This window comes from Schistocerca americana, chromosome 2 (genome assembly GCF_021461395.2).
Source record: "Schistocerca americana isolate TAMUIC-IGC-003095 chromosome 2, iqSchAmer2.1, whole genome shotgun sequence".
In the NCBI taxonomy this organism is placed as follows: domain Eukaryota; kingdom Metazoa; phylum Arthropoda; class Insecta; order Orthoptera; family Acrididae; genus Schistocerca; species Schistocerca americana.
This window is the reverse complement of record NC_060120.1, coordinates 555,778,408-555,804,543: the sequence shown is the minus strand read 5'-3', so window position 1 is coordinate 555,804,543 and position 26,136 is coordinate 555,778,408.

Genomic DNA, 26,136 nt, shown 5'->3' with positions numbered 1-26,136 from the left:
AAAATTTCAGAGGTTCTTGAAGGATATTTCCAGAATATATCGGTATAAAGAGATCGCGATTTCCGGTGACTCGTTACAGTGTAGTGGTCAAATTATGATTTATTCGGTTTGTTACCCGAATTACCTTTGTAGCTGTGAAAATACCTACACAACAATGAAAATCGTGTAATATGTAATCATGAAAACATCCAACACTAAACATAGAGCAACGCAACAACACTCAGATGAAAATGTATACAACTTTCATTGTAACGTCTACATCGCTACACTTTCTTTATCTAAGGCGACGGTTTCAACTTCATTAGGCAGTTATCTTCAGGCAGTAACTCGTCAGTTTACTAAGTCACACCTTACTACACTCACGGAGAAACAGCGCATACCGTTGACACTTTCAGTGTTGCGCTGAGATTTAAGTACAACGCAGATAGAAAGACAATTCTAGGAAAGGAGTCAAACTAAATACAGTTGGTGTTACAGAGCCATGAAACCACAGCTCCCTAGTAGCAGAATACTCAGACAATATTCCTGAAGAACCACCAAAATTTTGTCGGTGAAGTTCATATTCACCCTATATAAAGAAACGTCATTCTAAGATTAGAGGGCCTAATTTATTACTGCGTCATCTTGCAGTGACTCTACCATTAACTACAATTATTACATTTCACCGAAGCTAAGATATGTAACGAGTCTGTTAAGTAGGCATATGCGATAAAGGAAGTAAATTAATGGGAAGGCAGATAGATTCTTACTATAATCCGATTTTTCATTTGGCGTTATATTTTTAGGCATTTAGCATTCATTAACAGTATAGACATACCTGTATAAACTGACGGACATGGAGAATGTAACACTATCAACACCTTAGCCGAACGCTACCAGACTGGTACCCCATTATTTCCACGCTTTTGGATTTCGTTGATTAAAATTTCAATCTTATACTATCTTATCTTCAGTACAGAAAAATGCCATTCCTACAGATGAAAAAATGTGTGAGTAAATGATGGTTATTGGGCGTGTCTTATATTACTCGAGTGTTTCAGATGGAGATTGCGACACAGTAAGCCTTGAGATCGTGCTGACACAGCTTACACCTTCTTTCGGTATTTGAGAAAGTTCCAATCACAGGCTGCAGGGACATGGTAACATCATATTGATATATCGCACAGACAGTTGGCTTTAGTGACGAGATGGACTCTGGACAACAGAACGGCAAGAAGAGTAGGCACGCGTTCTTCCAGAAGAACTACACCGCGAGAAGATAGTAGCATTGTTAGTCCGGCTGTGACAAATGGACGGGACACAAAAGCTGATGTCAGGGCACAGATTATTGACACGGTGTCATCATGAATCATCGTGAACAGATTACCTGAAGCTGGGTTGAAATCTCGACTTGACATGTGTTGTTTAATGCTGACACCGTACCACAGAGATACACTTGTCTGTTGCAGAGTCAGAATCACTTGGGATACTGGGAGGCCTTCTGTGGTATACAATCAAGAACCTCGCTTCCGTCTGTGGCAGTTAGTTGGAACTGATAGTGCCCGTAGTCGACCAAAATAAGCAGCGATACTCGAGAATCATATGACTGCTGGAACTGTGGTGTGGGAGCCTATATGTTACGACTACAAGACTGTTGCGGTAGATGCTCGACAGTATGTAGTAAGAACGCTAATTCCTATTATTATACCCTTCATGGCCACGGCACCACATGGAATATTCCAGCAGGATAATGCAAGATCCCAGAATGCAGTTCACACCACAGGCAAATTTAAGGATGTTTGGATCGCTAACTAGCCTTCCACTCCCAAGATTGTCACACATGTCACTTGTGATCTGATGAGAAAAAACATAATTTCACACCAGCTTCCAAATCTTCAAGAACTGGCACAGCATGTGTTTCAGACACGACAAGAAATTCCACAAGATGACATTCTCAGGCTGTCTGCAACCGTGCCACAACGAATAGAAAAGTGAACTGATGTCAGTGGTGACGCACACGGAATGAAGATCCCCAAAAAGTTTGATACATACCGAACTGGTGCGTCATGGTCCAATAATTTCCACTTCCATCTGTGTAACTGGGGCACCCACTATAGCCGTTGATTGTTTTAAGTTTGATTTGAGAAGAATTCTGCAATCATATCATTTTCTGTTACTCTTGACTGTTTCGTTTTGTTTTTAGTACAATTATTATTTGTATATCTGTGCTTCGACGATTATCAACGAAACTAAATGGTTGATCCACCTGCATTTAATCGGCGAAAGGAGCATAACCTTACCCATTTAGTTAACGACCTCAATATATGTGCTTGATCACCAAACAAACAGGAGGCGACTCTTTGTCAATGGCGGATCATCACAGTTCAGAAGTGCTCTTTACAATCAACCAATGATCGAGGCTCTAGTTATTAGATACCTTTGCATTGCACAGCGGTGATTAACAATTTATGAGCAACACTCATCAATATTCTGTTTTTGTCAGTATGCTTTCTAAGGCATCAGAATATCTGACGAATATTTGTTGAAAAAATACGTTTCATTTATTCAATATAGCTGTAATTTTCCAATGTGGACAGACTTTAACGGAACGATTTGAGGAATTCCTGTGGATAGTCCCTCTAGAGCCCCTGCTAAAACCGATAACACTGAAAAGCGTTACTATATGTTACGTGCAGTTTATTAGCAGGTTAAATACGTGGCTGCCCGTTGCGTTACCTCAAGCCACCATTCAGAAAACGTATTACACCACTAACTGTACTAAGCTTAACCTAAAATTCGTGATGTGATCGCTATGACAGTCTGTGCGATCTTGTTGATTTTTAGTAACCGGTATATGTGGAGTAGCTGTTTCCTAATTCTTGACGAACGGAATATAACTGCCTATTGCAAACTTTATATTTGTAAAATTTCTACTTGTTGGCTGTAGCTTTCCTGTTATATTTTGTCACGTTTCACTCGCCTGTCACTCTTGTTGCGTATTGGTATTTAAGCCCTCCCTGATGCGCTCTACATTTATTCGTACCTTTCTGGAGACCGAAAATCGTCTCTGTGGAAATCAATGTGGATTCCGTAAAGAACGACTGTGTTGAACTGAGCTGCCTCTGTTCTTCCACGAGACCCAGAAGGCAGTGGCTACCGGCCCCGAGGCTGATTCCGTGTTCCTTGACTTCCGGGATGCGCAGATACAGTTTGGCACTGTCACCTAATGAACCAAATACGAGCTTACGGAACACCGGAGTAGCGTAGCAAGTAGAATACACAGGTAATGCGGTTCTGCCTTGAGCAAATACAGTTTTTCTTGTTTTACTACCCATAAATATTTCGGAAAAGTATCTTCATCTTCAGTGGATTTTATTTATTATCTGTTGAACAATATACAAAGAATGTATGCATTATGATATTTACCAGTTTTTGAGATTGGCAACAGGGCTATAATTACTGCCTTCCAGTATGTCACCTGTAGTTATTTAAGTGTTTATCAATGACTTTTATTTTAAGGTAATTTCTAATTTTTAGGTCATATTACCGATTTTTTATTTTTATTTTTCCTGTTGCACTATTGTCAATGTAGTATGCTGTTTTGCAAACAAAAATACGCTATTTTCTCTCCGACTAGCTTTTTTTAGGTTAGAGTACAATTTTTCGAAAAACTGTGTGGAAATGTGCGCTTATTATGCTTAGGCTTAGTGAAATGTTGACTGGGGAGGGGGAACAGCCCATAAATGTAAATATGTGTACTTACTTTTAGAAGACCTCCCGTTTCCGCGCTTCTCCACTCAAACACCCTGTAAAAGCACAAAGGCGCAGCATCTACATCCGACCACGTGTTCTGGGTGCTTCTGTTCTTTTAGCAGACACCTTATATACACTACAGTCACGGATTATAGTGTCAGTATACCTTGTAAAGTATCGAGTCACGATTTAGGCGACAAAACTTAATGTCTGCAATTCGATTGATTTAAATAGTTATTGAGCCTTAGATCATTAGAATAATTACTTTTTATCTGGTTATTTTATATGTAAAGAGTTCAGTTGACTCACTCAGCTCGGTGCCAGACCAAGTACTAAAATACGATATTGCACCGCCTGTGTTATTCTGATTACGACCTAAAGATCCTTTGGACATGCATGCATGCATGTTCGAAGGAACTTTGCTTCACAATCAGAATAACACAGGCGCTGCAATATAGTATTTATCTGCGGATAGGGGGCAGATGACTTTCAAATACAACGTCTGACCTGTACGGGAATATACATAATGGATGTACGGGTAGAAATCATAGACGCATGGTCGCAGACGTACGGCAGTTTTGGTCTGGCCGTGAGACATGCACGGATAGCCAAATGGTGAGGCGAACGCTCGCGATCGGCGGTAAATCCGGGTTCGAGCCCGGTCCGGCACAAATTTTCGTTGTCGTCATTCCATTCTATAGCTGATGGTAGTCCTAATTCGCAATTGCGAATTCATTTCATGTATTAAGTCCTATACCCAATTAAAACGTACTATTTTGTGCGTGCAGTCCTTAAAGAGGTGATAGGGATGTGATACAGGAACTTTGGACATCAGGCATTGTAATATTATTGTAGTTTCAAATGGCTCTGTGCGCCATGGGACTTAACATCTGAGGTCATCAGTCCCCTAGATTTAAACCTAACTAACCTAAGGATATCACACATATAAATGCCCGAGGCAGGATTCAAACCTGCGACCGTAGCAGCAGCGCGATTCCGGACTAAAGCGCCTAGAACCGCTCGGTCACAGCGGCCGGTCTTTATTGTATATGAGTACATGCACGGGACAGACAAAAAGTATGGAAACACCGCAAGAAATACACGATTGATCACAAATTCAGATGCTATCCAACTATGCAGGTTGCAATGCTGTATCCGACCACGTGCGGCACCTGTGCAGTGCCCTCAATACGTTGCAAGTGTCACTCGTGAGTATATCAGTGTTCTACGTAGTTGAGAGTGCGTAATGTCGGAGCTAAGTGAATTCGAATATGGACAAGTTGTTAGTGATCGTATGGTTAGTGCCTTCATAACCATGGTAGCCGATGTGTTTGGTGTTTCGAGAGGCACTGTATCGAAGATTTATACCACATGCAGTGAAAGCGGAAAAACGTCACCCGTTAAGTAACAACGCGGACGAAAGCGTGTGAGTGATCGCGACAGATTGTTACTGAAGAGAACTGTGATGAAAAATAAGACGACAGTTGCAGAAGTCACTGCAAAATTGAATGTCGTACTCGCGAGCCCTATCAGCACCAAAACAGCACGAAGGGAGCTCCGTAAACAGGGAACTACAGGGTGAGCTGGAATTCCAAAATCACTTGTCAATAAAACTTTTATCCATTATGGATGAGGATTACTGCGACTGTGATGAAGAAAGATTTCTTGAAATTACTGCAACCAGTCGCCTTTTGTTTTGTTCTTCAGTTTTTATTATCCTGTAATCAGTTTCTAACCGCCTAGCTATTCATGATCAGATGGTACATGTTTATTGGTTGTCTGCAGCAGTGTGAGAGTCGTGTAGCTGTCGCAAATTGTGCAAACGAAACATGTAAGCGCCGAGTGGGGCGAGAGTGCACATTATGAGATATATTTTGTTCCGTCACTTACAGTTATTAAGATCCGTTGATTGGTTGTTGGTGCACACAGTATTCTGGAAAACATATTGAATGTTTTCAAGTGACGTTAACTTTAATGCATTTGCATACTTAGCCACAGGTAACACGTTCCCCGTGCTTTATAAAAAACGTATATAAACCGAGGAGTATAGCTAAAGTTATGTCAAACAGTTTGTGTTAGGGCAGAGAGTCTCTTTGTTCAGCATAAGACTATACAATGGGACAATCACTGAAATAGAAAGTTTAGCTGAGAAACTTAATAATATACATCCCAAATTACGATTTACAGTTGAACACAAACATAACAAGAAATCAATTTTCTTGACCTAAATATAGCCCGTTATAACAACAGACATAAATTCTAATAGAAAACTTACCACGTCAGATGTCATTATAAATAACACTTCATGCCACCCAAATCAACACATATTAGAATTTTTTAGACCAGCTCTCAACCGTGTAAACAATATTCATGCTGAAACTGATGTAAAAACCAAAGAATTAAACATTTTAAAAAGAATAGCCTACAACAATGCTCATGAGCCATTCTTAGTTGAGAAATCTGATGAAAAGATAAAAACCAACCAAACAGCATCAACAACACAGCCCACAATACCAGAAGAAACTAAATATATCTCAATGGCATTCCTCGATAACATCTCATAGCAACTTGTGAAACTTTTAAACCACACAAAAGTCAAAATAAGCTGCCATACAACCAACAAAATACAAAACAAAATGTTCATAACACTAAAACAGCCAAGCCATCTTTTCACAAATCTGGTATATACAAATTAACCTACGACTGCTGCTCCTGCTACTACGATCCAAGAACACAGAGATCCACTACCTTTAAAAAATTTAAGTAAAACTAGTTTTGCAACCCACCTAGCACAAAAAAGTCATTCAGAACAAATATCAAAACAAATCCCCATATTCTACACAGTGCAGACAAATAAAAATGGAAAAATGGACCTCCTGGAACAATTAGAGATTTTCGCGCATAGCAATAAGTCACCCCACACCATTTTAAATGAATAAAAAGACTTGGCAAATAACGCATTTTCCACCAGAATTTTAAAGAACCATTAATTGAGAAACTAAATAACTAAAACAAAAAGACCTTCTCCTCTCCACCCACCCCCACCCCCCTCTCTCTCTTTTTGTCTGTTCGACATTGGCACACCAACTTAGCTCTCTCTATCTCCTTATAGTGTACACACACACACACACACACACGCACACACACACACACACACACACACACACACACATACACATACACACAAAACCTCCTCCTTCCACATATTATTATTAGGAGGGCTATTCAAAAATTATGGAACGTTTTGGCATTAAAAAAAAACTAAGTACAAGAAATACATTTTATTATATACGAGCAGCTTTCCTCGGCGTTTATTTTGAACTGCTCTTCTAAGGCTGCGCAGAATTTATGGTTGCTCCACGTTGGAGAAAATCAATAAGAAGCACACCTTGGCTATCCCAAAACACTGTTGCCATCAATTTCCTTACTGACAAGGTTTTGTGAACATTTTCTTGGGTATTTTTTTTTTTGGGGGGGGGGGGGGGACTTGTGTGCCCCCACTCCATGTTGTTGTTGTTGTGGTCTTCAGTCCTGAGACTGGTTTGATGCAGCTCTCCATGCTACTCTATCCTGTGCAAGCTTCTTCATCTCCCAGTACCTACTGCAACCTACATCCTTCTGAATCTGCTTAGTGTATTCATCTCTTGGTCTCCCTCTACGATTTTTACCCTCCATGCTGCCCTCCAATGCTAAATTGGTGATCCCTTGATGCCTCAAAACATGTCCTACCAACCGATCCCTTCTTCTAGTCAAACTGTGCCACAAACTTCTCTTCTCCCCAATCCTATTCAATACCTCCTCATTAGTTACGTGATCTACCCACCTTATCTTCAGCATTCTTCTGTAGCACCACATTTCGAAAGCTTCTATTCTCTTCTTGTCCAAACTAGTTATCGTCCATGTTTCACTTCCATACATGGCTACACTCCATACAAATACTTTCAGAAACGACTTCCTGACACTTAAATCTATATTCGATGTTAACAAATTGCTCTTCTTCAGAAACGCTTTCCTTGCCATTGGCAGTCTACATTTTATATCCTCTCTACTTCGACCATCATCAGTTATTTTGCTCCCCAAATAGCTGAACTCCTTTACTCATTTCCTAATCTAACTCCCTCAGCATCACCCGATTTAATTCGACTACATTCCATTATCCTCGATTTGCTTTTGTTGATGTTCATCTTATATCCTCCTTTCAAGACACTGTCCATTCCGTTCAGCTGCTGTTCCAAGTCCTTTGCTGTCTCTGACAGAATTACAATGTCATCGGCGAACCTCAAAGTTTTTACTTCTTCTCCATGAATTTTAATACCTACTCCGAATTTTTCTTTTGTTTCCTTTACTGCTTGCTCAATATACAGATTGAATAACATCGGGGAGAGGCTACAACCCTGTCTCACTACCTTCCCGACCACTGCTTCCCTTTCATGCCCCTCGACTCTTATAACTGCCATCTGATTTCTGAACAAATTGTAAATAGCCTTTCGCTCCCTGTATTTTATACCTGCCACCTTCAGAATTTGAAAGAGAGTAATCCAGTTAACATTGTCAAAAGCTTTCTCTAAGTCTACAAATGCTAGAAACGTAGGTTTGCCTTTTCTTAATCTTTCTTCTAAGATAAGTCGTAAGGTTAATATTGCCTCACGTGTTCCAACATTTCTACGGAATCCAAACTGATCTTCCCCGAGGTCCACTTCTACCAGTTTTTCCATTCGTCTGTAAAGAATTCGCGTTAGTATTTTGCAGCTGTGACTTATTAAACTGATAGTTCGGTAATTTTCGCATCTGTCAACACCTGCTTTCTTTGGGATTGGAATTATTATATTCTTCTTGAAGTCTGAGGGTATTTCACCTGTCTCATACATCTTGCTCACCAGATGGTAGAGTTTTGTCATGACTGGCTCTCCCAAGGCCGTCAGTAGTTCTAATGGAATGTTGTCTACTCCCGGGGCCTTGTTTCGACTCAGGTCTTTCAGTGCTCTGTCAAACTCTTCACGCACTATCTTATCTCCTATTTCGTCTTCATCTACATCCTCTTCCATTTCCATAATATTGTCCTCAAGTACATCGCCCTTGTATAAACCCTCTATATACTCCTTCCACCTTTCTGCCTTCCCTTCTTTGCTTAGAACTGGGTTGCCATCTGAGCTCTTGATATTCATACAAGTGGTTCTCCTCTCTCCAAAGGTCTCTTTAATTTTCCTGTAGGCAGTATCTATCTTACCCCTAGTGAGACAAGCCTCTACATCCTTACATTTGTCCTCTAGCCATCCCTGCTTAGCCATGTTGCACTTCCTGTTGATCTCATTTTTGAGACGTTTGTATTCCTTTTTGCCTGCTTCATTTACTGCATTTTTATATTTTCTCCTTTCATCAATTAAATTCAATATTTCTTCTGTTACCCAAGGATTTCTATTAGCCCTCGCCTTCTTACCTACTTGATCGTCTGCTGCCTTCACTACTTCATCTCTCAGAGCTACCCATTCTTCTTCTACTGTATTTCTTTCCCCCATTCCTGTCAATTGTTCCCTTATGCTCTCCCTGAAACTCTGTACAACCTCTGGTTCTTTCAGTTTATCCAGGTCCCATCTCCTTAGATTCCCACCTTTTTGCAGTTTCTTCAGTTTCAATCTGCAGTTCATAACCAATAGATTGTGGTCAGAATCCACATCTGCCCCTGGAAATGTCTTACAATTTAAAACCTGGTTCCTAAATCTCTGTCTTACCATTATATAATCTATCTGATACCTACTAGTATCTCCAGGATTCTTCCAGGTATACAACCTTCTTTTATGATTCTTGAACCAAGTGTTAGCTATGATTAAGTTATGCTCTGTGCAAAATTCTACAAGGCGACTTTTTCTTTCATTTCTTCCCCCCAATGCATATTCACCTACTACGTTTCCTTCTCTCCCTTTTCCTACTGACGAATTCCAGTCACCCATGACTATTAAATTTTCCTCTCCCTTCACTACCTGAATAATTTCTTTTATCTCGTCATACATTTCATCTATTTCTTCATCATCTGCAGAGCTAGTTGGCATATAAACTTGTACTACGGTAGTAGGCATGGGCTTTGTGTCTATCTTGGCCACAATACTGCGTTCACTATGCTGTTTGTAGTAGCTAACCCGCACTCCTATTTTTTTACTCATTATTAAACCTACTCCTGCATTACCCCTATTTGATTTTGTATTTATAACCCTGTAATCACCTGACCAAAAGTCTTGTTCCTCCTGCCACCTAACTTCACTAATTCCCACTATATCTAACTTTAACCTATCCATTTCCCTTTTTAAATTTTCTAACCTACTTGCCCGATTAAGGGATCTGACATTCCACGCTCCGATCCATAGAACGCCAGTTTTCTTTCTCCTGATAACGACGTCCTCTTGAGTAGTCCCCGCCCGGAGACCCGAATGGGGGACTATTTTACCTCCGGAATATTTTACCCAAGAGGACGCCATCATCATTTAATCATACAGTAAAGCTGCATGTCCTCGGGAAAAATTACGGCTGTAGTTTCCCCTTGCTTTCAGCCGTTCGCAGTACCAGCACAGCAAGGCCGTTTTGGTTAGTGTTGCAAGGCCAGATCAGTCAATCATCCAGACTGTTGCCCCTGCAACTACTGAAAAGGCTGCTGCCCCTCTTCAAGAACCACATGTTTGTCTGGCCTCTCAACAGATACCCCTCCGTTGTGGTTGCACCTACGGTACGGGCATCTGTATCGTTGAGGCACGCAAGCCTCCCCACCAACGGCAAGGTCCATGGTTCATGGGGGGCCCCACTCCATAGACTGTAATTTTGTCTCGCAATTGACGTGTTTCAGCCAAGTCTCGTCATCGGTTACGATTCGATCCAGTAATGACTTACCACGTTTGTGGTAGGCCTCCAGAAATGTCAACGTTGCCCCCATTCGCTGTTCTTTATGGAGCTCTGCAAGCATTTTGGGCCCCCATCGTGCACAAAATTTGCGATAGCCTAGCTTTTGAGGGACAATTTCAAATAACAAAGTCCGTGAAACTTGTGGAAAAGAAAGCAAAAGCTCCGTTATTGTGAAGCGACGGTTTTCACTAATCGTTTCATCAACCTTAGCGACAAGATCGTCAGTCACAGTGCTCGGGCGTCCACTCTTTTCTTCAAATTTTCTATAGATTTTAGGTTTCTTGCCAACAAAATCCGTATCACAGACCGCACCTCACAACTGACGGGATTTTCGATTGCAGAGCACATTCCAAATTCGAATATCGAAAAAACCAAACGCGCAGAGAAGTTCCCGCTGTCACGGATGGGTGCCGACTGATCTGCCGAGCACTCACATACCAAAATATTCGCGGTCGGCGTGCGCCTAGCGGGATCATACGGGAACGTTCCCTAGCTTCTGAATAGCCCTCGGATAAATAAACAAATAAAAAGTAATGCTGTGATGTTTAATATTTATTTCAAAAGTACTGATCAATATTATATAAACCAGAGATAAATGAAATGTCAAACGAAATTTCAGTGCTAAAACTGTAGATGTAATACATGCAAATTCATTGTTTAATATATTTTATAAATAGCACGCGTCAACTTTGCCATATAACTACGTGTTATTTTTGCAATAGAGAAATAGATACATACTTACTGTCGTCATTGTGTATTACGAGCCGGCCGCGGTGGTCTAGCGGTTCTAGGCGCTCAGTCCGGAACCGCGGGACTGCTACGGTCGCAGGTTCGAATCCTGCCTCGGGCATGGATGTGTGTGATGTCCTTAGGTTAGTTAGGTTTAAGTAGTTCTAAGTTCTACGGGAACTGATGACCACAGATGTTAAGTCCCATAGTGCTCAGAGCCATTTGAACCATTTTTTTTGTGTATTACGAGAGCAGAACAAAGAGACTCTCTGCCCTAACACAAACACTTCGACATAACTTTAGCTGTACTCCTTGGTTTGTATACGTTTTGTAGAGCATGTGGAACGTATTACCTGTGGCTGTGTGTGTGAAGTGCACTAAAGTTAACGCCACTTGAAAACATTCAATACGTTTCCCAGAATACTGTGTGCACCAACAACCAAGCAACGGATACTAATAACTGTAAGTACTGCAACAAAATCTGTCTCATAATGTAATTCTCGCCAGATTCAGTACCTGCATGTTTCGTTTATATATCTTGGAACAACTACAATGCCACCTTAAAACGCCACTGTTTTGCAGGAAGAATGCTACGGGACCCCCCTGAAAGGTATAGAAGTCTTGTATTTATCCGTTTCTAGACGACTGGAAGCTGTTCTGAATGCCAACGGTTTTTCCACATCGTATTAGACATGGTAATGTGTTCTGTGTTTGATGTTTTTGCATATTTTTATCTACCCCCTGCGTATTGAAACATTGCAGTTCAGCATAAACAAAGTGACAAAATCTTTACAGTTGAACGATTAACAGGGAAACAAATACGGACCAGCTGCTCATAGCGCAAGATTCTGCCAGGTCGCTTTACTAGTAAAGATACGCGTCACATTGGATTACAAAATGTCGTCTACGACAAGACGAGATTTCAGTAAAGCAAATTATTACAGCCGGCTCTAGATTGATGGCGGGCTGACACAAGCAGATGGGAGCGAGTTTTGAGACTCACATACATCTGGCGGTCGTCATGTCCAGGCTTCTGCGGATCTCAGGCTATCTGGATAAGGGGACCCTTGACGTTTCAGCGGCAGTGTGTGGGCGGGGAAGCAGTGGCGAGGCTGCCTCTGGAAGTAGCAGAGGCCCGTGAGACATCTTGACTGCGCCAGGACCCCAACAGAAAAGAAGAGTACTCCCAACTGTTGTTCTCCCAGGCGCCAATTGCACTGCACTCTCTCCTACAAGGCTCATGTTGCTCTCGCAAAGGGTTCTCCTGCCCTTCGTTTCTCGTGGCTTGCCCTCATTGGTTCGTCATTTGTACGCTTTTCGGCCGATGTCGTGCAGCTTTACAAACTTGTGGTTTGCAGTACGTCTTGTTGATGCCACTATCTTCATCCACCACGCAAATTTCCACAGAAACACGTTGCACTTCCATGTTTGGCTGCCACATGCTTCAGGCAAGGGGAAGTTTCGACAGGTAGATTTCCGTCGGTTTGCTATTTTTCAGCTGCGTCTTTGGCTTAGATGTTCCGCACTGCCGTTTTCGTTTTGCAGGGACAGACGTTTTCTGTGTCCAAGTGTACGATCTCGGGCTTATGAGTTTAAGGGCGGGCTGCCAAGCCGACTAACCGTTGATGGATGTTTCCAGGAGGACATCATCTTGATTTAGCGTTATACCTTCCTTTCCCGCGAACTGCCGTTGGGGAACCGAATGCTGTACAATAGCTACACCAGTGATCAGAATCACAGTCAGAATGAGTCATTCCTATATAAAATCAATCCACTCTCATGTTTGCCACGAAATATAACATTTCTGTGGCAGGATCACTGAATTACTACCCGCTATAATGGCCCCTTCATTTAAAATCCACTGCTTCCAGATGCAATGAACTGAAGCGATTCGCTTTATAGTGAATATTGCGGTCATTTCATTGTAGCCGTGTGTGTGGCTCGTTACGTGAATCGTCGCTACAGTGAGTCGCTTGCCGCCAGTTGTGTACACCGTTACGTATCACTCTTCGCACGTAAATTGGGTACACATTGTCAAAGCAGCAGCTCCACTGTGTCCACCTACTACCCCGTTGACGATTATGAAACATTGTAACAAAGGTCTTTTATGTGCGTCCGACGTTGGAGAAAACGGTGAATAATCAATTTAGTGAGGTCTGTTGCGGAAACATGAAGCAACTTCTAACCAAATGAATATTCAAAAATTAACTATAGACCAAATTTTAGGATGAAAATATAGAACACATAAGGGACGGTGAAATGAAAACAGGACATATGGAAGAAAAAAGTAAGTAAGCTGTATATTATTTCCCACTGTGGGACAAGACGGTCAGTGCTTCTTTGAACCAATGTGAGCGGTTGCCTACGTAACAATCGTTGGCGTGTATTTCTTCCTCAAAATCAGATCGATGGCCACGACTGGCTTTCGTCAGAGCTCCAAAAATGTGATAACATGGAGAGAAATCGACTGTATGGAGGATGTGTAAGACATTTCAAGCGAAATGTCTGCACCGTAGAAGAAACAACCTTGGAAACATGTGGGTTGACATCACCTTGCAACAGAATTATATCGTCCGTGAACCAGCTGATCATTGTCTGTCTGGAACACGGCGCCATAGTTATCGCACAGAGGCACGTGGGCACTTTGCAAAAACTAAAGTATGCCAAGTCCGGACGCCCAGGTATTTTGAAGGACAGCATCATCGTGTTGCGGTATAATGTCCTCCCATGTGATGCCAAAGTTGTTTCGACTCTGCTGGGCAGTCCTTACACGGGTATAATGTCCTCCCATGTGATGCCAAAGTTGTTTCGACTCTGCTGGGTAGTCCTTACACGTCCTCCATGCAGTCCTGATCCATCTCCATGCGGTTTTCATGTATTTAGAGCCCTGAAGAAAGTCATTCGTGGCTGTCAATTCATCGGTCATGAGCCGTTGAAAAATTGATTTCCTACTTAGTTAAAAGGTGCAGATGATGGATAGCTATAAGATTCAAAATAAAGATAGCCGTACCGTGCGTGTAACCACAACGGAGGGGTGTCTGTTGAGAGGCCAGACAAACGAGTGGTTCCTGAAGAGGGGCAGCAGCCTTTTCAGTAGTTGCAGCGGCAAGAGTCTGGATGATTGACTGATCTGGCCTTGTAACACTAACCAAAACGGCCTTGCTGTGCTGGTACTGCGAACGGCTGAAAGCAAGGGGAAACTACAGCCGTAATTTTTCCCGAGGGCTTGCAGCTTTACTGTATGGTTTAATGATGATGGCGTCTTCTTGGGTAAAATATTCCGGAGGTAAAATAGTCCCCATTCGGATCTACGGGCGGGGACTACTCAAGAGGACATCGTTATCAGGAGAAAGAAAACTGGCGTTCTACGGATCGGAGCGTGGAATGTCAGATCCCTTAATCGGGCAGGTAGGTTAGAAAATTTAAAAAGGGAAATGGATAGGTTAAAGTTAGATATAGTGGGAATTAGTGAAGTTCGGTGGCGGGAGGAACAAGACTTTTGGTCAGGTGAATACAGGATTATAAATACAAATCAAACAGGGGTAATGCAGGAGTATGTTTAATAATGAATAAAAAAATAGGAGTGCGGGTAAGCTACTACAAACAGCATAGTGAACGCATTATTGTGGCCAAGATAGACACGAAGCCCACGCCTACTACAATAGTACAAGTTTATGTGCCAACTAGCTCTGCAGATGGCGAAGAAATTGAAGAAATGTATGATGAAATTAAAGAAATTATTCAGATAGTGAAGGGAGACGAAAATTTAATGGTCATGGGTGACTGGAATTCGGTAGTAGGAAAGAGGAGAGAAGGAAACGTAGTAGGTGAATATGGATTGGGGCTAAGAAATGAAAGAGGAAGCCGCCTGGTAGAATTTTGCACAGAGCACAACATAATCATAGCTAACACTTTGTTCAAGAATCATAAAAGAAGGTTGTATACATGGAAGAACCCTGGAGATACTAGAAGGTTTCAGATAGATTATGTAATGGTAAGACTGAGATTTAGGAACCAGATTTTAAATTGTAAGACATTTCCAGGGCAGACGTGGACTCTGACCAGAATCCATTGGTTATGAACTGTAGATTAAAACTGAAGAAACTGCAAAAAGGTGGGAATTTAAGGAGATGGGACCTGGATAAACAGACTAAACCAGAGGTTGAACAGAGTTTCATGGGGAGCATAAGGGAACAATTGACAAGACTGGGGGAAAGAAATACAGTAGAAGAAGAATGGGTAGCTTTGAGGGATGAAGTAGTGAAGGCAGCAGAGGATCAAGAAGGTAAAACTACGAGGGCTAGTAGAAATCCTTGGGTAACAGAAGAAATATTGAATCTAATTGATGAAAGGAGAAAATATAAAAATTCAGTAAATGAAGCAGGCAAAAAGGAATACAAACGTCTCAAAAATGAGATCGACAGGAAGTCCTAAATGGCTAATCACGGATGGCTAGAGGACAAATGTAAGGATGTAGAGGCTTATGTGACTAGGGGTAAGATAGATACTGCCTACAGGAAAATTAAAGAGACCTTTGGAGAAAAGAGAACCACTTGTGTGAATATCAAGAGCTCAGAAGGAAACCCAGTTCTAAGCAAAGAAGGGAAAGCAGAAATGTGAAAGCAGTAATTAGAGGGTCTATACAAGGGCGATGTTCTTGAGGACAATATTATGGAAATGGAAGAGGATGTAGATGAAGATGAAATGGGAGATATGATACTACGTGAAGAGTTTGACAGAGCACTGAAAGACCTGAGTCGAGACAAGGCCCCGGGAGTAGACAACATTCCATTAGAACTACTGACGGCCTTGGGAGAGCCAGCCCTGACAAAGCTCTACCATCTGGTGAGCAAGATGTATGAGACAGGCGAAATACCCTCAGACTTCAAGAAGAATATAATAATTCCAATCCCCCAAAGAAAGCAGGTGTTGACAGATGTGAAAATTACCGAACTATCAGTTTAATAAGTCACAGCTGCAAAATACTAACGCGAATTCTTTACAGACGAATGGAAAAACTGATAGAAGCCGACCTCGGGGAGGATCAGTTTGGATTCCTTAGAAATGTTGGAACACGTGAGGCAATACTGACCTTACGACGTATCTTAGAAGAAAGATTAAGGAAAGGTAAACATACGTTTCTAGCATTTGTAGACTTAGAGAAAGCTTTTGACAATGTTGACTGGAATACTCTCTTTCAAATTCTGAAGGTGGCAGGGGTAAAATACAGGGAGCGAAAGGCTATTAACAACTTGTACAGAAACCAGATGGCAGTTATAAGAGTCGAGGGACATGAGAGGGAAGCAGTGGTTGGGAAGGTAGTGAGACAGGTTTGTAGCCTCTCCCCGATGTTAGTCAATCTGTATATTGAGCAAGTAGTGAAGGAAACAAAAGAAAAATTCGGAGTAGGTATTAAAAACCATGGAGAAGAAATAAAAACTGAGGTTCACCGATGACATTGTAATTCTGTCAGAGACAGCAAAGGACTTGGAAGAGCAGTTGAACGGAATGGACAGTGTCTTGAAAGGAGGATATAAGATGAACATCAACAAAAGCAAATCGAGGATAATGGAATGTAGTCGAATTAAATCGGGTGATGCTGAGGGAGTTAGATTAGGAAATGAGTAAAGGAGTTCAGCTATTTGGGGAGCAAAATAACTGATGATGGTCGAAGTAGAGAGGATATAAAATGTAGACTGCCAATGGCAAGGAAAGCGTTTCTGAAGAAGAGCAATTTGTTAACATCGAGTATAGATTTAAGTGTCAGGAAGTCGTTTCTGAAAGTATTTGTATGGAGTGTAGCCATGTATGGAAGTGAAACATGGACGATAAATAGTTTGGACAAGAAGAGGATAGAAGCTTTCAAAATGTGGTGCTACAGAAGAACGCTGAAGATTAGATGGATAGATCACATAACTAATGAAGAGGTATTGAATAGGATTGGGGAGAAGAGAAGTTTGTGGCACAACTTGACTAGATGAAGGGATCGGTTGGTGGGACATGTTCTGAGCCATCAAGGGATCACCAATTTAGTACTGGAGGGCAGCGTGGAGAGTAAAAATCGTAGAGGGAGACCAAGAAATGAATACATTAAGCAGATTCAAAAGGATGTGGGTTGCAGTAGGTACAGGGAGATGAAGAAGCTCGCACAGGATAGAGTAGCATGGAGAGCTGCATCAAACCAGTCTCAGGACTGAAGACCACAAGAACAACAACAACAAGATTCGAGAAGCATAATTGACATTAGATAGCTTATTCAGTGACGTGCCTGTCTCCGTAACGCATAATGTATTATGATTCGAATAAAATATTCAAAATTTTTGAAAAGAAGAAATTCAATTTTGTACGCATCTAGGAGTCACGACTACCCTTTTTTTTTTTCACCGTTTCACGGTTTCTCATGTTGTTGTCCAGCAGTTTGTAGCTTGCTTTGTTTTTACGGTTTCGGAACAACTGAAATGAAAGAAATAACTGAGTTCTCACTGTCTTCCCTACCACCAGATTAGAAGGCCCTCACTGGTGATCTGCTGCTCTCCAGACTGTGGTGGTGTCATGTTCTTCTTCTGGTGGTGCCACCATTTCGATTGTCAATTGAAATTGATTCGTTAAAGAAGAGAACAGGGAAGGCTACAGACCAGTATCAGACAGCTAAACGCAAAGCTATTCTACGCCCTAGAAAGAATTTGATGCAGCTTCCTAAAGAGGGACTCCAGGATACAAATCACAAATTAAGGTAAAGAGCCACGAGAAGAAACGCGTTGATGGCACGCGGACAGGGTCCGCACAACAAAGATTACCGATTTAGCATTGATAAAACCGTTAGGTTCATCTCTCGCGCTGGAAACCGAATAATCGCATCTCAGACACGGTCTGATTTGCTATGAGCGTTCTGCAACTAATGACTTGATAAAAACTGAGCGTAACGAAGCACGGTTGCTTCCAAGGAGTTGGAAACGAGCACACGAATCGCACACCGTATGTTTGTAAAAGAGCAGCAGGTCCGTGCTGCAGCATCAGTGGGGGCGGGAATGCCGACGGCCGCTTAGGCTCCCAGCCGAGCAGCTTTCCCGTCCCGCCCACGCGCAGGCTGGCGCTACTGGGGTTGCACCAGTCGTCCGGCCGTCGGAGAGGCCGGTGACCTTGCGCGCAACCGTTGCCTTGTCGTGGATGTTCGAAACCAATGGCCACTGGAATTCCTGCAGCTTTACGCCATTTTGAGGAATTTACGAATTATCTGATTGGTGAACCTACAAATTTCTTCATCCCCACAATTTGATAGTCCTGTGATCAGGCAACTTATCTCTGGTTAGCGATGGCTTTTTTTTTTTTTTAATGCCTAACCAAGCGAATTATACTTCATGTAAAAGGGGCTAAATGCTGCAATCATAAAAATCTTAAAAATACTAATGAAATGCTTCTCCAATATAAATGCTGTTTCCAAGTGCGGAATGAGTTGGTTACCATTTGTTTACCTTGAAAGCTGGCCATTGTATTGATAGTAGAAATTGCTGCAATAAATCTATCAGCCTGTTGCAAATAGCTTGTCTGAGATGGTCAATGCACTGAGGCACTGTTTACTCTCGCAGTTGTTACTGCGTCTCCATGAACCATTAACCTAAAAGCTACAAGCAGCCAAGTTAAGTGTGTGTGTGTGTGTGTGTGTGTGTGTGTGTGTGTGTGGAGGAAGGTGGTAGGGATGGGAGACAATGGCAGGTATGGGTGCTGTTTACGCCAAAGCAGTGTCAGTGAACCAAACCTGGACTGAGATTGGGGATATGAGACTGGACGGTTATTTAGATTCAGCCAAGTAGACTGACACCTCTCGACTCAGTGGTAAAATATTAGAAAACAGCCGGCCGCGGTGGTCTCGCGGTTTTAGGCGCTCAGTCCGGAACCGCGAGACTGCTACGGTCGCAGGTTCGAATCCTGCCTCGGGCATGGATGTGTGTGATGTCCTTAGATTAGTTAGTTTTAAGTAGTTCTAAGTTCTAGGGGACAGATGACCACAGGCATTAAGTCCCATAGTGCTCAGAGCCATTTGATTCATTTTTAATTAGAAAACGTCTGTTGATTTCGATGGAATTGTTTGAAATACGCTTGTAGAATTATGGTTCAGTATGCTGAAATATGGGAAATCCTCACTAGATTGGATACACCAGGTTACAGTGCGATGCAGTAAGATGAAAAATCGGGGTCGTAGTTATGACTGCGATTTTTATTTAAGCCCATAACTGTGGTGGTTAACCAGAGCTAAATTGTAAGAAATCAGTTAAATTATTACGAACTTCCACGCTCGGGATTGGAGGCAATCTCACATAGGCTAACATTTAAATAAATCAAGTTCTTTCCGAAGCAAGGAAGGCGCCACAACAGTCTCGGAATTTCAGTAGTTAACCTCTCAGTGATACACAACTCCTCTCTTGCAGCATCTGCAACTGGGGATTGAAGCGCATCTTCTACGTACCGTCGTTCTTGCCAAACACATCCGTGGTGAAACGCGTTGCTGTTTTCTAGATCTTGTTATTTCCTCTTTTTTTCTCTCCTGTATTAATGAGCAGTATTCAGTCGGTAGAAAGAAAGTCTCGTAAGCTCTTCTTTCCTGAGCCAGTTGCATTTACTTATTATTCTTTCAGTGTATCTTAGTTTGGCATCTGCCGCTTCTACAACCTGTTTTATGTGATCGTGGGTTTGAAGGGACCAGACTGCTAGGGCCATCGGTCTTATGTGATTGTTCCAGATACTCATCGCACTGGACATTTAGGTAATTTACGGTGTCAGTTATTCTTATTAGCCAATCATCAATAGTGTAACGGAATAATGACTGTTTCTGCCTAGTTATGTGTGTTACGAGACAGTTGTGCACAATCACGATCGCTTGACAGGGGCCATCAATCTTCCAAACTCTGCAGGCCTTGCCGCATTTCTCTACCATTTTCCTTACACATCGGACTCTCGCTAATCCAGACATTCCTTGCTCACATGGGTGCCGGACTAGGGAAGTGCAGGATTATGAGAGTGTCTTACATTTAGTGTAGGCACATAGGGATTATACTCTACTAAATCCAAAGATACATTCATCTACGTAGAAAACTTAGTCGTTCGAGTGTGCATTACAATAGTACCACTCACTATGAAATATGTCCCAAATTTTTAGTTGTCGCAATGAGGATACGTGGCAGCAAGACGTCTTATCATAAATGGCTTTACAAGTACTACATCGGTACTGCATGCTTCTGGTTGTTGCATAATGTACTCCACGGAGATGTCTGCATCTTCAGCACCAGCAGTGTGAGATATTTTCACTTTATCTCCCATGTCCTCTTCTTCACTTTCATGATAACGTTTCCGTACACTTTTGATTATCTCTTCATCTGTCAGAGTTTGATTATCAATAGTTGGCTCGTCTAACACCGCACTCAACAGCAATGGTTTTCTGCGAAGAATCTCAGTACAATTTATCTCTAATTTCGATGTTCTGCTGCGATCTAGCATAACCTGTATCCTTCTTGAAACCATGATATTGAACCATAAGGCAAGCCACAATTTCAAACGTGTAAAGCATTGAAACTTCCTGGAAGATTAAAACTGTGTGCCGGATCGAAACTCGAACTCGGGACCTTTGCCTTTCGCGGGCAAGTGCTCTACCAACTGAGCTACCCAAGCACGACTCATGCCCCGTCCTCACAGCTTTACTTCTGCCAGTACCTCGTCTCCTACCTCCCAAACTTTACAGAAGCTCTCCTGCAACATCAACAATGGCGGCCGAAGACTTCCGGCATAAGAAGTCTCCTTCGTTCTGTCAACGGTCCTGTCAAAGAGGGCGGAGGAGCAGAAGCAGGTTCAGGGCACTCTCTGCCCTTGGAGTGGGAAACTGCCTCTGAAACGAGGAAGAATCAGCAATGATCAATGGCGTGAGGACCCAGAAGGCAGTGAAAACCACTGAATTAAAAAAAAGTATATCCACAGGAATTGTGGTCTGTAATTGAAAAAGTGTCATGATGATCTCTCCATTGATAAGATTCCGGACTAATCCCCCATTCGGATCTCCGGATGGGGACTGCCAAGGGGGAAGAGACCATGAGAAAAAAATTTAATAACTAATGAAATGGGAACGTTCTACGAATCGGGGCGTGAGTGTCAGGAGTTTGAACGTTGTAGGGAAGCTAGAAAATCTGAAAAGGGAAATTGAGAGGCTGAATATAGATGTAGTGGGCGTCAGTGAATTGAAATGAGAAGAAGACAAGGATTTCTGGTCAGACTAGTACTTGGGCATATCAGCAGCAACAGAATATGGTATGAGGGGAGTAGCATTCGTTATGAATAGGAAGGTAGGTCAGAGAGTGAATTACTGTGAACAGTTCAGTGACAGGGTTGTTATCGTCAGAATCGACAGCAAACATATGCGGACAACAATACTTCAAGTATGCATGCCAACGTCGCAAGCAGAGGATGAAGAGATAGAGACAGTACATGAGGATACTGGACGGATAATTCAGTATGTAAAGGAAGATGAAAATCTAATAGTCATGGGGGATCGAAGTGCGGCTGTTGGGGAGGGAGTAGAAGAAAGTGTTGCAGGAGAATATGGACTTGGTAGGAGGAATGAGAGAGGAGAAAGACTAATTGAGTTCTACAATAAATATCAATTAATAATACCGAGAACTTTATTCAAGAATCACAAGAGGAGGAGGTATAGTCGGAAAAGGCTTGGAGATACAGGAAGATTTCAGTTAGATTACATCATAGTCAGGCAGAGAGTCTGAAATCAGATATTGCACTGTAAGGCGTACCCATGAGCAGATACAAACTCAGGTCACAATTTAGTAATGATGAAGAGTAGGCTGAAGTTTAAGAGAGTATCCAGGAAGGATCAATGCTAAAAAAGATGGGATACAAAAGCACTAACGAATGAAGAAATACACTTGAAGTTCTCTGAGGCTATAGATAGTGCAATAATGAATAGTTCAGTAGGAAGTTCAGTTGAAGAGGAGTGGAATCTCTAAAAAGGGAAATGACAGAAATTGGGAAGAAAAACGTAAATACAACAAAGGTACCTGTGAAGGAACCATAAATAACAGAAGAAATACTTCAGTTGATCGACGAAAGAAGCAACTACAAAAATGTGCAGGGAAATTTATGAATACAGTAATACAAGTCACTTAGGATTGAAATAAGTAGGAACTGCAGGGAAGCTAAGGCAAATGTTTGCACGGAAAATGTGAAGAAATCGAAAAAGAAATGACTGTCGGTAGGACTGTCTCAGCATACAGAAAAGTTAAAAGAGCCTTCAGTGGAATTTAAAGCAAAGGTAGTAACGTTAAGAGCGCAATGGGAATTCCACTATTAAATGCAGAGAAAGTACGTTGAAGGCCTCTGTGAAGGGTAGGACTTGTCTAATGACATGACAGAAGAAGAAACAGGAGTCGACAGAGAAGAAATAGGAGAGGCAGTATTAGAATTAGAATTTAAAGGAGCTTGGGACAACTTAGATCAAATAGGGCAGAAGGGATGGATAAGATTCCATCGTAATCTGTAATATCATTGAGGAAAGTGGTAACAAAGCGGGTACTCACTTTCGTATGTACAGTTTAAGAGACTGGCGATATACCACCAGACTTTCAGAAAATCATCCACACAATTTCGAAGATAGCAAGAGCCGACAAGTACAAGAATTACGGTACAATTAGAGCATAACAGCTCACGCATCCTAGTTTCTGACAAGAATATTATACAGGAGAAAGGGAAAGAAAATCGACGATCTGTTTGATGACGATCAATTTGGCCTTAAGAAAGGTAAAGGCACCAGAGAGGTGTGGTTGATAATGGAAGAAAGACTGAAGAGAAATCAAGACACGTTCATAGGATTTGTCAACATGGAAAAAACGTTCGACAATGTCAAACTGTGCAAGATGTTCAAAATTCTGAGAAAAATAGCGGTAAGCTAATATACATTATATGCAAGAACAATAAGCGTGGAAGACCAAGAACGAAGTGCTCGGATGAAAAAGGGTGCGAGACAGTGATGTAGTCTTACTCCCCCTACGATTCAGTTCTACACTGCGAAGGAGCAATAATGGAAATAAAAGAAAGGTTCAAGAGTGGAACTGAAATTCAGGTGGAGGGATATCAATGATAAGATTCGATGACGACATAGCAGTCCTGCGTGAAAGTGAAGAAGAATTACAGTATGCGTTCAGTGGAATGAACCGTCTAATGAGTACAGAATATGGATTGAGAGTAAATCAAAGAAGGAAGAAAATAATGAAAAGCATCGGAAATGAGAACAGTGAGAGACTTAACATCAGAATTGGGGATCTCGAAGTAGACAAAGTTAAGGAATTCTGCTATCTAGGTCTCAGAATAAACCATGATGGATGTAGCAAGGAGGACATAAAAAAACAGGTTAGCATTGGAAAGAATGTCATTCGTGGCCAAGAGAAGTCTCTTACTATCACACATGAGCATTTATTTGAGGAATACATTTCTGAAAATGTACGTTTGGAGCACAGCATTGTGTGGTAGTGAAACAAGGACTGCGGTAAATCGGAACAGAAGAGAATCGCAGCATTTGAAATGTGGTGCTACGGAAGAATGTTGAATATTAGGTGGACTGATTAGGTTAGGAATAAGGAGGTTTTCCGCTAATATGGAATATGTGGAAAACACCGGTAAGAAGAAGGAGCAGTATGATTGAGCATCCATTAAGATATCGGAGGTTAACTTCTATGGTAGTAGGTGGAGCTGTAGAGAACAAAAACGTAGGGGAAGACAGAGACTGGATTACATCTGACAAATAATTCAGGACGTGGATTGCAACTGCCACTCAGATGAAAAGGCTACCGCTGGAGAGAAATTCATACCGTGCCGCGTCAAACCAGTCAGAACACTCATGTTTCTCTACGGTGGACCTATACTTGTAATACTGCTTTCTAGTTCACTCGAAATCACTTTGACGCCTGACAAATACGATAATTTCTCTCCGTTAAGAAAGACATGCTGCGTTTGGTCTACTGTAATCTCCTTAATGTGGTCACAAAGTTGGACCGATGTTCCATGAGCTCATAATTAATTCACGTAATCAGCAGTTTACGTTTGTTGCTTAATAGTAAAAGACACACTCCGTGTCGTAACAGTCTAGTGAATGCACCCCCTGTAATAGGCGGGTATATGTCAAATAGCAAATGTTGGAAGGGCACCGAAGAACAAGGAGAGGGCCCTTTCTGTTGCGCTTGGCATAAGGTTCGCATGTATATTAGCCTTTGACCTTGTTTTAATAAATCAGCTGGAGTCTTATTGGTAATTTGTAAGTGCTGTGTACCCTTACATGTAAAATTCTCATGTGACATCACATGTTTTTGCTTTTTGTTATTAGTTGGTTTTCTGTCGATGGTAGGTACGCAATAGCAAGTCAAGTATTGTCCAGCAATAAAAAGCGTAAGGAAAGCATGTTGCTGGCCGCTGACAACTGTTCGCAGAGAGGTTGAGTTACTTAGAGCTGCCGGCGTTTCTGTACTTAGTTGTGAACCGTGAGCTGTGGAGTCATGGAAAAGAGTTGTGCCGGCATACACCTTGATGATTTAATTAATATATGAACAGAGCATAGTAAACTGGACTGAAAAATAAAGTTTTTCAGTCGTGTCGGAAACAGATATCTGATTCAGAATCTCGTGAAAAATTAGTGATTCCTTGTGACACACAGTGTATTGGACTTTACATTGAATCTCTTTGGGGCATTCGATTATCAACGAGCCAATAAAATAACGCCATACCCCTAAATGTTAGCCGGCTGGGGTGGCCGAGCGGTTCGAGCCGCTGCATTCTGGAACTGCGCGACCGATACGGTCGCAGGTTCGAATCCTGCCTCTGGCATGGATGTGTGTGATGTCCTTAGGTTAGTTAGGTTTAAGTAGTTCTAAGTTCTAGGGAACTGATGACCTCAGAAGTCCCATAGTGTTCAGAGCCATTTTAACCATTTTAACCTAAATGTTAGTTTGCTTACATAAGAATCTTCAAATTATCATGAAACCATTATTGATTTGACGAGAAGCATTACGAGGAGGAATTACACAGATCGCAAGGGACGTCATGACTTTTGATTTGGTCCAGGCCGTAAATATAAGTTAAGAATTTCACTTATTACGCTTGCGTCTGTCTATCAAACATTACTGTTCTTGCTTTATTCAACATGGGTCTCACCTTTACTGCATTAAGCATTGGTGTACTAATCTTTATTACACATCACAACCGACAACTTTTTCACATAGGTGGAGTCTGTAGTCACTGAAATGACGAGTCCGTTAGCTTAAGATACACAGGTTTACAATCTGCAGCAACACAAGCAAAACGTCATCCAAGTATATCGCAACTGGCATTGTTGAGTCGCAACAGCAACTTACATCCTAATGTCCTTAATTAATGCCTCAATGGACATCCATGACGAACTTCTGCTGATGGGCATATGTGACAAGACAGGAGTAAGGATTTTCCAATGCATGCGAGGTTCTCGGGAGCTGTGAAAGTTGCCTGACTGATAGGGGCGCTATATTCTTACGTGTTGCACTCAGCTGCTACTCAGATTCCTGTAATACTGCCATTTTCTTTTCGAAGATGCGCTTGTTCCAGTTCCTGGCAGTTCAAGCCTCATTTTGGCCTGTTGCGACGAGTTAGTGAAGGCGCGCAGCATAGCTCACTGTAGCAATACAACATGAGGTTTTGTCACCGCTTCAATCGTGATGCACACCGGTAAGATTAGAAGTTCGACCACCATAGTCGAGTTCTCCATTTCCT